A 16,142-nucleotide genomic window follows, 5' to 3' on the forward strand; every position below is an offset into this window, starting at 1 on the left:
CAGGGAAACAACTGAACATTGAGGAGATGAAGCTACTTACCTGTATTGTCTCTCCTTCAGTGAGCCAGGCGTCTGCATCAGATCAGAGGGAGCTAATCCATCCAGGTGAGCGCTGGGGCTCTTGCTTCTACCTGTGGAACGTAGCAACAGGTAAATCTGAGTGTTGGGACTGCTGGAAGGTCTGGTGTTTCTCTGGGGACAGGTGGAGTGGGATGACTCCTCTGGGTTGGTACGTTTAGGAAGCAACTGCTGAGGTGAAAGGGCAGGTTACCACACGGGTTTATTTGGATCTTGGTTTGGTTTCCTGGTTTCCTCTCACCGTCCAAGTGTGTGTGTGTGTGTGAGAGAGAGAGGGATGGACTGGGCTTCCTCTGCCTCTCTCTCACTGATGGTGCCGACTCCTGACACCTGTGACTCCCTGGAATGAAAGAGAGAAATGGCTCTTTTATCTTACTTGCATTAAAGACTGACATTGAACTATATAGTAAGCTTCAACAGGAACATGTCGGTGACAAAAAGTTTTTAGTTGCCTCAATGTTTTTATGAGTTTAATAAAATAATTCTCCGCATCGACGTCTGGGTGAGAAAGAGCTCGTCTCCATCTCCAGTGGAGAAGCGCAGGGAGGTGGGCACCTCATGCTCCTCCGCCTGGGCGCGCGAGCGAGCGAGCGCGTGCGCAGGAGAGAGAGAGAGAAGATCTGGCCGCCTGCGCCTCAGTCTGCGCTGCATCTCCGCGGGACCGCAGTGGCTCCAGACATCCGCATCCTGGGGATCCAGCCCGCTGACGAGGACGCCTCACGGCCGGGCGTCTGTGTTTCCTGGGAGCATCCGAACGGAGCCTCCGGAGCTGCGGCTCTCTCTTCCCTCGCTGGCCTCGGCGGCGCCGGTGGGATGCCGGAGTCGCAGCATCCTCCTCAGAAGCCGACGCTTGTCTCGCGCGGGGATGGAGAGAGTCAACAGGAAGAGTAGAAACTCGCGAGTTGGGGCTCGGAGCGCGAAGTGAGCGAGGACCGCTGGCGTCAGCTGGAAGCCAAGCGGACGCAAAGACGCGTTCGCCGCTCGTTGAACACGGATTGTGAGGACGCGTGAAGAGGCAGAAGCTCGTGGACCGGTTTATACTGGGGGACGCACTTCACCCGCAGCTCCAGAAAACTACCGCACAACTGCGCCGGACCGGCGGAGGAGCGCGTCAGCGCGGACCGAGGATCCGGTCCTTCACTTTGGATGAGGTAGGACTTGACAAGTTTCACCTCAAGTGTCAGTGGCGAGCGGCTGCATTTGAGCTCTCCTACCCGTCTGTGTCTCTGACTCCGTGTGCTGGTGTCACTCCGGCGCTCGCGCTGCAGCCCAGTTGACCGCGCGCGAGCCCCGTAAAGGCGCGCAGATGGTGACTTGTCAGCGGGACGGAGCCGAGCTCGTTGAAGCGCTGACTGATCGTTGACAGGGATGAAGTGAAAAGCGATACGGATCACGCGTTAATATCGCATCATTAGTCGGGGATGGCGTGAGTCACTGACTCCGGGGACCAGAGGGCTGTTTTTAATCTCTTTTAATCTCCTTATTTAGCGAACAGTTTTGAACGCGAGTTCATAGAAAACTAAAGTCACTCACCGTTTATTCCTTCTTTTTAAATCCGAGGGCGCCGTCTGGCGCCACCTTGTGGTCCAACGTTTGCTTGCATCCCGGTCACGCTATAAATAACGGGAAGTGCGTGAGGATCATGAGGATTATTAGACGTGATTTACCTGTTGCGCGGTCCTGACCTCCGTGTTTCTTCCGGCCGTGACGCAACGCCAGCGCTTCCGCATGTCACAAGCGCCTAAAAGACCTGGTAATTATGTGTATAAACAACGCACCGTTGTAACATTTCCGTTTGACTCTACAGTTGCGCTATTAAATTCCAATTCTCTCCTCATTAAATCACTCACAAGTGAACTAATTCAAAATATATTAGTGCTTAATCGACTTTAACCATGTTGTTATTTACAAGTGGCGAACTTGCAAATGAAAAATATGATTTTTTTTTAAACCGAGATAATGATAATGTGCTTTAAGTTCGCGCGCTCACCGGTGTTGCATTCAAATCCTGGTCGATGTGTGGATCATGATTGCTGCTGCTGTGGAAGCCAGTCGCTTCTGTGTTCCACCTCGTGTGTTCTTGAACATTTCTCGGCTGAATATTCGCTGCAGAGTCTCCATTTTTATTTCCAGATTCTAAACGCTTCGCTCTCAAATCTCCGACGTTGTCACGGTCATTAAACGCAACACTAAAGACCGCTGGCGGCTGTCTTTAATCAAACGTAATAGTGTGAAAGTGCGGGTCGTTTCTCTGTTCGTGGCTCGTAGCGGCGTCTCCTCAGTGCAGGAAAAGAACATAGGTCCAGCTAGGAGCCAAGTGACGTCCCATGGTGAGCTCATTTCTGTGGCGCAATTTATCTTTTTATCTTTTATTATTTCCCTCTGTAAATGAACAGAACTACCGTCTGTGTGTGTGCGTGCGTGTCTGTGTGCGTGTGCGTGCGTGCGTGCGTGCGTGTGTGTGTGTGTGTGTGTGTGTGTGTGTGTGTGTGTGTGTGTGTGTGTGTGTGTGTGTGTGAGGAGGGAGGTGAGCCATGATATATACATTTATTCGTCCTCCTACTCTTCACTGTATAACTAAATATCTATACAGTTCAATAGTGTTTTCCTTTGGAACATGAATTCAGTGAGTGGCTGTGCTCAGGTACAAGTGGGTGTGCGTCCTCAGCCGTCTCTGACTGCTCCGTCACTGTTGGAGAGATTCAGACACAAGGTTATCTTCTGTTTTAAATACATCCAGTCTGACCTGACATTGTGATCATCAAGTGTTTGTGCTGAGAGCTGCAGCCCAGAGTAGGTCAGCGGCGTCCACGGGATAGCGATCTGCTTTTGACCGTGTGGGGCTCATATCTGCTCTCAAATGCTGTTTTGAAAATACAGTGGTGCCTCGGTTTTCCAACGTCCCGGAATTCAAACCAAAATTTTGAGATTTTTTTTGCTTCGGATTTTGAACGAAAATCCAGAACTCGAACACCCCCAAAAAAAGCTGGAGGAAACATACCGTGCGTGGACCGATCAGCTGACCCATGATGCATTCTGTTATTGTGTATAACGCAGCCTCTGTTTGCAGACGTGTCCCGTTAGCTCCATTTACTGACCGTTTTTCCTTCATATTGAGGTGTAAAACCTTTCCTGTCTCCACACTGGACCGTGGTAGAGTGTCACAGGGGAGGTGCTGGAGCAGCACTCCAGGGTTTGATGTCCTGTTGTGGGCTGGAGCTGGGACAGGGATGAGGCGAGTCTGGGACAGAGCGTGACTTGGTTTATTTGATTTATACTTTGTCACGGCCAAACTGCACAGAAGCGCACATTCAGAGCTGGACACGCACCGGGCACCTCTTCACTTCTGGAGAGACCTCACTCACTCGGCAACCCCTCCCACATGAAGCGGCCACACACATAGAGGAACAGCCACCTGCAGCAGACGCTCTACATTCACTCCTACAAAAGACTATTTTAAGGCTTGCAACGCATTAGTTCTTTTTCCATTCATTGTAATGGGAAAAATTGATTCAGATTTCGAACAATTCGCTTCTCAAACGGCCGTCTGGAACGGATTGTGGTTAAGAACCGAGGTACCACTGTAATTGTTGTTTTCAAGAGACACACACAGGGTGGATCATTGAAACTAGCTGCTCGTAGACACTGCAAAGGAACTTTCATTGACCACAGACCACAAGCTCTACCTGTTTTGATCCCTGCCCCCATCGCACAAGCTGGTTAGTAGTGATGGGCTGATGAGGCTTCGTGAAACAGTGTCCCCATTTCAGGTGCCCACTTGATGAAATTTCAATTGATTTCAATGAAACCTCACCTGATTTATAAACCAACAGCGCCACCTACTGAGCTCTAAAAATAAGGAGGCTGTTTCATGAAGCCTCATCAGCCCATCACTAAAGGATAGTAACCCACAGGGTTGCAGTACCTGGTTGCTCCACTAGTTGGATTAATGAAAAGACAAGACCATTTTAAAAGTAGCCTTCAAACAAGTAATGACACTGCTTGATGTCTGTGAAGTGAGTTGTTTTTGTTCAAGTAAAATGTAAAATATTTGTTACATGTTTATCTGTGTAGACAAAAAAAACAATCCTTTCTTCGGCTTGCATTTAGACATAAGGTGGAGCCAGTGCTGCCCTCTGGTGGTCATTTCTCAGCCCAAAACAACCCAGGTTCCTCTCCCCAGTCAGAAGCCGGTCCTGTTCCGCGGGTCATGATTGGAATGTGAAAGTGTTTTTCCTGTTGTTTTGGTCAGGCTCATGGGCTACATCTTCAAACTACCGTTTCCCCCGTGCTCTCTGAAGCTTTGGTGGCTCACTTGGTGCGCGGCACAAATGCTGGCAGATTATCCAATTTCTTTGAGGCAAATTCAATTCTGGAATCCTCCTGTGCCCGCTTGTGTTTTGTCGTTGGATTTCCGATGGTGAAAGGGGAGCGCTGGTGTTGACTTCACACTCTCTTGGTGCATTTTTGATGTCGTGTTTCTGCTTCATTTCTGTGCAGGACAGTTTATGACAGTGATCCTTTTTATCAGTTCATTGTTGGCAGAGCGAGAGCTGGGCCTGTGGGCCGCGTGAGAACCCCAGCATACAGATGTCCTTCTTTATTGTAGGGATGTTGTTGGACGAGGAATGTTGGACAGGAAACACAAACAAGGAAGGCAAATGGATGTGATATCGGAGGACGTGAAAAGGACAGGTGGGCGCTGGGGAGGACGCACTGGATAGGTTAAGCTGGAGGAGGCTGAGACGGGGCGCCAGAAGACAAAGGAGACATCTCACTTGTGCTTCAGTATGAGGAAGACAGAGTTTTGGAAGTGTAGTTAAGTACAACACGGACAATTACCGTAATTTCCGGACAAAGGAGTGCATCGGAATATTAGCCGCACCTGCTTAATGTGAGAAGGAAAATAGATGTTGTTCTTACAGCCGCAGCGGTCTATAAGCCGCAGGTTCAGTGGTGCTGTCTGCGCTGTGGACAGGTCGGTGATGCCCCGGCTTAAAAACGCTTTTCAAAACTACTTTTGAACACGGGGTTCAGCATGATGACCTTCCAGTCTCCTGCAGCTCCCGGCTGCACAACTCAGTGTTCAGGGAGTTTACAAAGTTGTTTTGCCCAGACAGCGGTCAGACCCTTTACTGCCCGGCATCTTTCATGTTTGTCATGTGAGTCGCGCTGTACACGTAGTTTCCAGCATCTAGTGCAGAGTCGCCTGAGGTGAGAAGCTCACTCCACGTGGAGAGTTTCCAGAGACAAGGTGCAGCAAAGCTCGACTCGCTTGTGTTCACGTCAGACTTTTGAGCTGAACGTACTCTGTCTCACATCTTTTATTAACATTAAAACCCTCAAAATAAACTGTTTGCGCTCGTGTGCTCAAAGTTCTGACACCACTGCCGGTCTTGGTGGCTGCTTCTCGATTCCACACCTCCAGGAGATCGACTCTCTTGACGGAGCTGTGGGTGAAAACAGCGCATTTTGAGGGCTTTAATTGTAAATAAAAAGCCTCTGATTTCATGTGATTTCAGCCTGTAACAATCCATATATTAGCCGCGTTGTTATATAAGCCACAGGGCTCAGACCACAAGAAAAAAGTTGCGGCTTTTAGTCCAGATATTATGGTAAGTATCGGTGGAGATGTGTTGGCCAGAGTTTTCTACCACTAATTCTCAGTTTGCTCAGTATGTTCTTGGTCTAAGCTGTATTTTAGTCTTCATGGTGCAGTAATGGTGCAGCTAGATTCTGTGCACACTTCAGTAAATCACTGATTTATTCATGCTTTCATGATGTAAATACAATATTACATTGGTCAGACACGCCTGCATGTCCTCCAAACTATGGTCCATCAGTCAGTGGTGTTGGAGTTGCACGTGTCTTTGGTGATGGCTCGGTGAGGTGAACGGTGTTGCAGGGTGGATGAAACAGCGTCCTAAATTGCAGAGGCCACTAGATGGCGCTCTTGGTTTAGAAATGACGTGAGGTTTCATTTACAGCAGACAGCACCATCTAGTGGCGTCTGACAATCAGGACACTGTTTCATGAAGCGTCACCAGCCCATCACTACTCTACAGTGCAGTACAATACTGGCTCCATATATATGTGAGTATTCTAGACTGTATCCAAAGGCAGTGCACACTGGGGACAGATGATCAAACTGAAGCTAAAGCCACTTGTTACTGTGTATTTATTCAGTAGCCAGGAATAAAACACAAGCTGATACGCGCGTTAATACCATGCTCAGGTGGAACCCAAAATAAACGTTGCTGCAGCCCTGTTTACTATCGACTTTCATGCTTGTGAAGGCTGCGATGTGTGTCGAGAATCAATGCAGAAGATGACGAAAGCCAGTTAAAAAAAGCCAGTTGATCCCCTCATTGGCAGCAACAGAGGCCTCCCGCGAGGGTCGCGAGGTACCTGCCAGTGAAACTCCGCCACTCGGCCCAACTGCGTCTCGGAGAGAAACCACGACAGTGTTTGAATGAGAGTCTCACAGCAACTGAATGGCTTCTCTGTGTGAGGTCATGTGTTTGAATCCCGGCAGCCTCTGACTGAGGTATGGCGGCGCTAACATAAACTGTCTCTGCCACCTCTTGCCGCCGCCTTCCTCCGTCACTTTGCACTTTTTACGGGGGGTTTATTGGCTCAGTAATAGAGTGGTTTTTCTCTCATTCCACGGGAACGTGCAGACTGATCAATCTTTGTTTTACATTGATTTGGCTGAAAACAAGCCGCTGTCTGCATTGACTAGCTTCATCTTTCTTTTTCCAAATAACTCATCTGTGAAATGGTCAGATGAGATCAATCGTGGTAGGTGACTTATGAGCTGCGACTCCGTTTCCTCGTGAGTGACTGGCGGCTTTGTAATGAGCAGAATGGTTAATATTTAAGTTGATCTGAGGGTGCGAGAGAGCTAGACACATTCCCAATATGGACGTTCTCCTGTTGCTAGTGATGGGCAGACGAGGCTTCATGAAGCAGGCTCCTTATTTTTAGAGCTCACTCGGTGGCGCAGTTGGTTTAAAAATGAGGGGAGGTTTCATTGAAATGGTTGTGAGTTTTGAGCAGAGAGTGCCATCTAGTGGGCTCAGAAAATGTTTCATGAAGCGTCACCAGCCCATCACTACTTGTTGCGGACCGAACATTGCTTTTTCATGTGTCGCGTATGTTGATGTTTGTGGATCATAAAGCTAACAGACATGAGTGTCGCAGTGGACTGTATTTATATCCATGGAGGGTTTTAGCTAGTAGCATGTGCTGCCTGTGTATGCTGTGCTTTGAGGGCTTCAGATGAGTTGAATGAGAATTACGCTGCAAAGTGACCAACAAAAGTTTGTCAGAAAAGGCAGCTCCTGTCCTGCCACGTAAGCGACATGATACAAGCCTGTTGAACTGAAACTAGCTGATTGAATATGGAGGTTTTCTTTGACTGAGCCGTGTGTTTATCTTGTCATGCTTGTGAAGCCTCTGTGGAATACACATGATGATTGAAACTTTATTGCTCTCACAAGGAAAAATCGATTAGTGAACCACCAGACAGTCAAATGTCAGGAGGCCTGTTGGTATTTGCATCAAAATAAGCTGCTAATAAATGAGTTTTACAGCCACAGCGTTGGCCTACGTCTCCACCCCTGCGTCACCATCTCTGAAGCCGGCGGTGACTTTACCCTGTGAAGTCTCGGCGACTGGTGCTGAAGGTTAATTATCCTCGCAGCCAGGGACGCAGCCACAGTCTCTGAAAGACTCTTGGTTTTTGCATCTGTCCGACTGAGTTCAGACTTCAGTCTTTGTGTGCATTAATGGCCACGACTGATCCCGCGACCAGACGGCCTCCGCTGCTGTGCTGACCTTGTGAGAGTCAGAGCGGAGAGGTGCTCACACGTGTCTTTCGATCCACCTGGAGCTGGTGATGGGCAGATGAGGCTCCATGACACAGCGTCCTCATGTTTAGAGCTCAGTAGGTGGTTTAAATATGAGGTGAGGTTTCATTTGAAATGGTTGTTCAGATCCAAAGATTTCTGAGCAGAGAGCGCCATCTAGTGGGCTCTTGATATTGGGACACTGTTTCATGAAGATGTTTTTCGATGGGTCGACCAGTCGCGATGACCTTTGTTTGAGCCTATTTTGAATCTCTGTTGAAGCTAAAGTTGCTTAAATCACCTCACTGTGATACGTTATTAAACAAGTATATTAAAGTCATGACACATCATCCAGGAACATGTGTCAACCCTGTGAAGCATGAGGCATGAAACAGTCGACAGAGAGCTCCAGCTCTTTAAAACGGTCCATTTAAAACCATGACTAAACACGTATGTATCCCATATAAAATATCTGATCAACATCCACATCAAAAGGTCTTATTTGAATCATAATCTGAAACCATGTGTTCAGTGCAGCTCCCTAGTTCAGTTCTGGTTATTATCAGGAGGAGAGACACTGAGGACACTTCACTACGTCACTGTAAAACAAAAGTCACTCTAGTCGTGCAGATGTGACGTGTGTGACATCATTAAAAACAAATCCATCTCCTCTTACAAGGTAGCTGCGTGCTAACCCACATGCTAGCTGTTAGCTGGAGGGTGTGTGGCGTCACAGACCAAACACGGAACACTCTTCCATCACTCTACCATGGTGTGGAAGGGGTTTGCTCATCCTTCAGACGTGGTATCTTCACAAACAAAACGCTACGACCCGTTGCCGCTTGAACTCCTCCGTGACTGTGACTGAGGCGCTCAGTCGGAGGTGGTGACATGCAACTACGGAGGCCAGTTGGAGTCAGGAACCAATGAAAGGAACAGAGCATGAACATATCTTCATGATTCCAGAGAAGGTGATATTTTCTCACTGCCTCTGAATAACAACCAGTTCTCGATGCCCATCCTGTGTGTGTTTTCACCAATAGCAACACGACGCATCGACGCACAGATTTTGACGTTGGCGTCGACTAACGGTTGCAGCCCTAGAAGGACTGTTAGATTTCTCTCTGCTTTCAAACATTTGAGTGGTTTCGTCTGGTCTGAATGGTCAGATGATGGTGGTGTTGGAGGCTGACGGCTCAACCGGAGGATTCCTCTGGTGTTGAATTGAGTGGAGGGAGTTTCATCTGCAATTTGAACCTTCTGTGTCAAGGGCTGCGTCGCCAGTGAACTAAAACCATGCAACAGGTGTCGCTCCAAAGAGCATCTAAGTCAAGCAGCTTCTTCATCAACTGAAGGGAATGAATTGGTGCAGTCAACTGAGAAAATGCTGCACAACCGATCGGGGCGTTTTCTCGTGCTGCACGTAGAAGATTGCAAGTTATTCTAGGCCTCACAGGAAGATCCAACATTTTCACTTCATTATGGTTTACGTTTTCATGTTTGACCCAGGCTTTTCTCTTGTTCTCAGCGATTTTTTTGTTCTGAAGTTGAGTCCATGTGAAGTTGGTGGCTGTTGACTGAGCGATCCGACGGCTGCACGTTCATGCACTGAGAAAAGGAGCTTTCTTTGTGATCAGCATCAGCTCCTCTGGTGCGGAGAGGACAGCGTCCAGCCAACTGACTTCACCCGGCTGACTGTCAGCAGAAACGCACTGAACAGAAATAGTGTCTTGCAAGCTGAAACGGAGGGGGAAAGAAATCCGCAATGTGATTTTCATTTTCCTGCCCAGTGGCTGATGGGAATCTGTCCACAGTCCATCTCGCAAGTGCATCGCTGGCAAAAGATGCGGTTAGATTTAAAACCAAAGCACAATGTGGTTTTCAATTTCATGGCAAATATGAAATCAACGTATGAAGAAGTGATGGATTCAGAACATGGTTATTAAAATGACAGCAGAAATCTCATTTTTTTAGCTCAAAATGATGAAACGCAGATGAAGTTGAGTTATCTGGAATAGTGCACAATTATCAGCGACGGTGTTTCACATTATTTCTCCTCATTAAAGCAAGACACAGATGGTTGTTTCAATGGTTGGATAATCACCGGACACATTGCTCACTAGTCCAGTAAGTGTAATGAAGTGGGGATGATCTTCTTGCTTTGTACTAGTCAAGATCGTCCTCATTATACTGTCATGTTTGCGTACTTTTTATGCAGGCTTTTCGCTAACATGGCGTGCGGGTGTCCCGGGGACGCCCTGTGCTGACGAAGGGACGCCCTACTTTTCGCCTGGAGTCCTTGAGGACCTCCTGTTTTTCCTTCACTGTCTTCCAGGGTGTGTTTCCAAACTCAGATTTGGCAACTTAACTAGCTTAACCACTCCTCAAACTGAGATGGTTTGGGGTGGCAGAGTGTGGTGGTGCTTCGAAGTGGGTGTTTGGGGTTCACCCACCTTGCTAACAATTCTTTTGGCAGTATGTATTTTATTCACAAAGCGATGTGCGAATTGAACTGTCAATGCTGCTGTGCAGTTTAGTCAAGGCATTTTCAACACTTCAAATGAACTTCTTCAAAGCATTTCACCCTACTCTGAGTTTATCAGTCCTGGAGAACATGTCGACTGCCACTTGATGATGATGTCACACTATGCATGGTTCATAGGGCGTGATGGGCTGATGAGGCTTCATGAAACAGTGTCCGTATTTTCAGAGCTCAGTAGGTGGCGCTGTTTAATAATGAGGTGAGGTTTCATTGAAATGGTTGTTCAATTTCAAAATGAGCAGAGAGTGGGCTCAGAAAAACACTGTTTCACGAAGCCTCATCTGCCCTTCACTACTGATAGGTGTCAATACAGCAGAGTCTACAGTGAAGACGAAGAGTGCATGTTACTGGCCTCAGCTGCTTTGATACCACAGGTAGAACAATAGTGCTGGAGCCGAGTTGCTCTGTTGCCATGGAGAAAGGAGAACAACAAAAGGTGGGTTTTGGTGCCACTGGCTTCCATGTGTTGACAGCTCAAGTTAGTCTGCGCTTACTGTGCAGAACAGGATGTTTAGAACGTGTCGGTGAAATGTCCAGGCCATCCACACTGACGCTATGATTTTGACTCTTAAATAATCACAAACACAGAAGTCTACTTTGGTAATTCATGTCTTGTAAGAAGACAGTTCAGTGAACAGTTAGCTCAGCAACAAATAAACATTAAGTTAAAAAAAAGAGTGTCTACGTTAACAAGCACCTAAAAATGAGCCTTGCTAGTAATGATCCAGGATGATGTTCTTGAAAGACATCATTAAAAGTTGCGGTGTTTGAAAGAAATGTGGAAGTCATGACGACAGAGGGCGAGAGAGGAATGAAATATCTGCAAGGGAGTAACAAGTCAACCTCGGTGCAGAGCGGGAAACCCGCTGCGGCTCATGCCAGTGTGGTGTGTGGCTTCTCAAGGGACGGTCTTCAAGCGCTCAACCTCCAAAATAGCTTCTCTTTGACTCTTCCCCAAAGAATGGAGAACTTATTTGAAGGTATTTTGAACAGCGTTTTTTTTCCAGGTTGTGATTCGGGTTTCGACGATCCACGCAGTCGGCCTTCATTAGCATTAACATGTAGCCGGCTTCCTTTCGTCTTCTGAAATGAATCTCCCAGTATGAGTTTTCACTGAAAAACAGCATTAATCTTAATCCTTCTCTGCACATTCAGCCCAGACGCTCTGATCAATTTAATGTGAACAGCCAGTCGACGTGTTCTCAGCTCTCTGGTATTAATAATAATCGTGTCCTCTGGTCAAGATTTCCGTTGTGTTGCGCGAGGAACAAATGCTGCCGAGTCTTTTTCACTGGCTTATTTTGGAAAGTGCCTTTGGGATTGGTCCATCTGATGGACTAAAATGATCCATATCCACTGCAGTGCACGTCAGCTGCGAGGACAGTGATGAACGAGGGTGAGAACATGTGCGAGGCAGGCTGCCAAATATGAAGTACCTGCGTGTATCCTGACCTACCTGCGGCGAAGAAGAAGAAATGGCCACTGGGCACAAATGGTTTCAGCCCTTATGTTCAATTATTCAAAGCTTGTGCTTTACAAGAAACGTATATTTGTATTCAACCTGACTTTCCTGAAAGTAGATTTCACCTGTGAATGAATGTTCAGTACTTCAGTGTATTTATTTCGTCACAATGACTTCAGAAAAAAAAGAAGTTTGTTTTACAACTTCTACTTTGTGACTGAATAGGAACACTAAGTTGGCTGGAGCTGCAATTCTTCGAGCCTCCATATGATGGCACTACTGAGCAGGTGAAGGACTCAGTGAAAGGAAAAACAATGCAAGACACAAATGGACGCTTTGTTGCTCCTGTGGTTTTTGCCTGCGGTGAACACAGAAGCCTGGTGTTGCTGTCTGCTGCTGTGTAGAAGTGTTATCCACCACCTTCATCCGGTCCAGTTTTGATCAGTGTAGCACTCCCAAAAAGATCAAAGGACGGGATTTATCGCTCGAAGGAAACGGCTTTAACATAACAGAGCCGTTAGCAGTTTGCTAACCAAGACAGGTCAAACCTGAGGCTTGAAAGCCCATGTGGACGTTAAGTGGACCTGGTCTGGAACTTGGAAACTGGTGATGGGCTGATGAGGCTTCATGATACGGTGTCACCATTTTCAAAAGCCACTAGATGGCGCTCTCTGCTGAGAAATGTTTCAATTTGAACCAACCTTTTAATTTTTAAACCAACAGCGCCACCTACTGAGCTCTAAAAATAAGCAGCCTGTTTCATGAAGCCTCATCTGCCCATCATCACCCAAACCGGCGTGGGGTTTAAGTGGGCCTGGTCTGGAACTGGGATCAATGCATTTGAACTGGAATCAAATTGAATCGACATCGAATAGCTTCCGAATGAGCCAATTGAATTGTGAAGGTCTCAACAATCCCCTGCCCGAATAGTGTCGGTGAGACGGTGACTCACGAGTCTTTAGTCAATGTTCATGCGGTAAGTTAATGACGGCTTATGACTTGTTTGTAGAGGTGGCTGTTTTCATCAATGTATGCTGGGAGTCGATCTGCAAGGAGTCGGTAATGACTTGAAAATGGCCCGAGTCTCTGGTGAAAGGGAGAATGGAGCAGTTTTTCCATGGTGTTATGTTGACACAGATAAATAGTCTCCTTCCAATAGCCGAGCCTGATTATGATGCCAGAAGGTTGGTTTGACTTTCAGCGCTGCAAATCAATAACACATTAAAGCAAAGCAACGCTGTGTTTTTTTGTGTTTTTTTTGCCACAAAATTGTCTCCGAGACGTTTGTTTTTAAGGCAATGAACATCGATTAAATTCTACTTTCTAAAGGATTTGAAAAATACGCAAGGTTTTTTGGACATTTCAAGTTGTAGAATGCGGTAAACGTATCCTATATATATATATATATATATATCTATATAGCATTCTTCATCATCATCATCATTGTCCTTTGGTGATCAACAAAATGATGGCCAAATATAGAATTGGATTTCCATCCGTCAACACACCGAGCAGCTGAGAGGTGTTTTGTTCATGTTTCACAAACATGGTGGTCATCCCAAGCCTCCCTCACCCGCAGCAGGAATCTGCCCATGAACCCGGCAAGTTGTGTCTCTGCACAAACGTGTTTTTAAAAAGTATCACCAAACATGTCATCCACAGACGCCGACTTTTAAGGCGGAATGTTTTTCCTGGAGGGACGTGGAGGGGTTGTTTAAGCTTTCAGAGAAACACCCGCTCTTTTGTGGACAAATTCGCTGATGTTTGGAGGCTGTGTGTGTCGCGGAGCTGTCGCGGATATTTGCACCATCAAGGTTATTAAGACTGACGTGCAGTGAATTGCTTCTGTCCTTGTCGCTGTTAACCCGTGACAGCATTCATCATGTTGCATATTTAAGGCTTTTGTGTTTTAATGCTGACATGCAAGTAGTTTGCCATAAAGTGCAACACTATTTTTATATTTTTGGGGTCAAACGTGCACGTCAGTAAAGTCTGTTGCTTCGTCCTTGGTTGCATTATTTCTGCTTCACCCATGTTACAGCGGGGCAATTCAGAAGCTTTTTCCCAACTTTATTTTGATATCATTCATCCAGCGGATTCTGAAGTGAGTTGACACATAATAGTTATTTATAATCTTAACCAAAATATATATTGACGTTATGTGAAGACATCGGCCTCCACAGAAAACTATGCTGTGGCGTCAAGCGAGTAGTAGAAACGGAGCCTATGTATTCCTCCCTGAATATTGCGATTCCGACTTCTTGAAAGCATCCCGCTACATGACTAGTAAATCTCCCATCTCGTGGACCAGCCCTCCGCGTGTTCCCCCTGCTGGCCTAGATCCCGGGCCGCTCGGCAGGAAGCCTAGCGCTGCGCTTTGATTTGTGAATGTGAATTTTATCAAACATCAATATTCTTTTTTTGAGTCTTATCCAAATGCGTATAGAGTGCTGGAGGAAGCGGAGCCCTTCCTGCTGTATGTTGCGCCTCTCATTCCACCACTTTTGAGACCATAGGCAGCTAGAAAAAATAAAAAATACAAACTTCTTTTGATAGGCCTGAGAGAGCAGTTGTTTTTCATGGGAAGGTGGGTGAAATCCTTGTCGTCCAAGTGACTATTCCAGAGACATTGCAGAGTTAGTTTCCTCTTTAACTCTTCATTCCTGCCTTCTCTTGTCTTTTATGCCTCTGACAAATGACCCTTTACACAAGTTACGTCTCAAATTAAAATATCGCTTTTTTATCCGTCACGATTGTGTTGTTCTGACCTCTGTAACGTTTATCGTCTTCACGTGTGTATGTCATGTGCAGCACTCCATGCGTCAATGTTAGTAAAGACAGTAGCAACAGTGTTCATAAGAATTTCTCTCAAACAACAAAGGTCCAGAGCCCAAGGGTTTTCTCTGTTTATTTGAGAGGAGAAACACCTTTCCTTTGCTGTGCGTAGCCACGTGGATGCATGGGCTCCTTCTCTGAAGATTGATGTTGTGGTGCGCCGTGCTCCTGGCCAGCTCGCCTCGCTTTTCCCCTGCCGTTTTAATGGAGCTTCCAAAGACTGTAACGCAACCTTCGGCTGAGACATCGATTCCTGAGCATCCATGGAGGGAAGGTGAAGAGAAGTGCGGCGTAATGTCTTCTGAATGATGATTGGGTGGAATTTAACGGGTCCTCTGATGACAGGATGTGCATTTTCTGCTCCTCACGGCATCGTAGCTTTTGCCCTTCCTGCTCAGCCTTTTGTCATTTGCCGTTTTTTGGTCCAGACTTATTTGTGTCGTTCTTCCGTCGCCCTTAAATAGTTTTCCTTAGAGTGTTGTGTCTGGCGTCTTGTAAGAATGGAACCTCCTCAACAATGATCACTCAGTCTGTACTTTCAGTCTTGTGTACTTCAGACGCTTGTGTGTTATTATAATAATATTTTCAGGTAACCTACATTTCAGGTTGGTTTTTTTTGTGAGTCTCTAACAAACATCATTACTCCGCCCCATTTCCATGGAACTTATAAATGTGTGAACTCCAAACTAAATATCAGTGTTTCAGCACAGCACAATTCAAATGTTGCAGTGATGTGGTGGATGAACTCAGTGAAGACACAATGTGTCCTCTCCTTTTTATGACACGGCATTGACCGTTGTACTCGGTATTGACACCGACAAACAACATGCTCACAGGATCTGGATCAGGTTTGAGCGGTGCTTTGTAAAAAAAGAAGCTGTAACCATCTATTTCTACAAAAATAACTTTTTATAAAAAACATCAGAGTCAAATATCAATCGTTAACAGAGGTGAATTCAGCGTGTGGCAACTCGCAAGATGTGGATAACTGTGAGGTTGTAAACAAATGTGGCGCCTGCGACGGCCAAAGGGGTTGAGAATCATACCCAGCGAAAATACAGGGATCCGCCCTGTATTTCGGACATCGGACATGTAGCGCGTCCTGCTGTGGAGACAGGAGGGCGTCCACTTTTTGCCGTTCAGGACGCATCCTCCTCAGATGGAAACAGTAGGGCAGGCAGAGCTCAGCGCGCGGAGCTTAATTCTCGGGGCCGTGTTTCAGAGGCACACTCTCCACAAGACATGCTCTCCACTTCTTTTCCTGATGAATCACACCACTGTCTGGTGTACAAGAGGAGCACGACTTGAAGATTCATTGGCTGGTTTTTCTGCCCGCTGGCAGTTAGCCTCGGGTCCTCGCCTCTGCTGATGCCGG

The 16,142-nt window shown here is 46.6% G+C and overlaps 1 protein-coding gene across 5 annotated transcripts in view; it reads left to right on the top strand.

The window, feature by feature from the left end:
• Positions 1-743: 743 nt before the first annotated feature.
• grik4 (glutamate receptor, ionotropic, kainate 4) overlaps positions 744-16,142 on the top strand; it is a 281,752-nt gene continuing 266,353 nt past the window's right edge. For 3 of the 5 annotated variants that reach the window (XM_053872391.1, XM_053872394.1, XM_053872395.1), the window contains exon 1: positions 744-1,229. The gene's annotated coding sequence lies outside the window, so the exon portion shown is untranslated. Of the gene's footprint in view, positions 1,230-1,542; positions 2,409-16,142 lie in introns of those variants that run through there. The other 2 variants (XM_053872393.1, XM_053872392.1) reach the window with 1 other exon arrangement.

Source organism: Synchiropus splendidus, chromosome 8 (assembly GCF_027744825.2).
Source record: "Synchiropus splendidus isolate RoL2022-P1 chromosome 8, RoL_Sspl_1.0, whole genome shotgun sequence".
Taxonomy (NCBI): Eukaryota; Metazoa; Chordata; class Actinopteri; order Syngnathiformes; family Callionymidae; genus Synchiropus; species Synchiropus splendidus.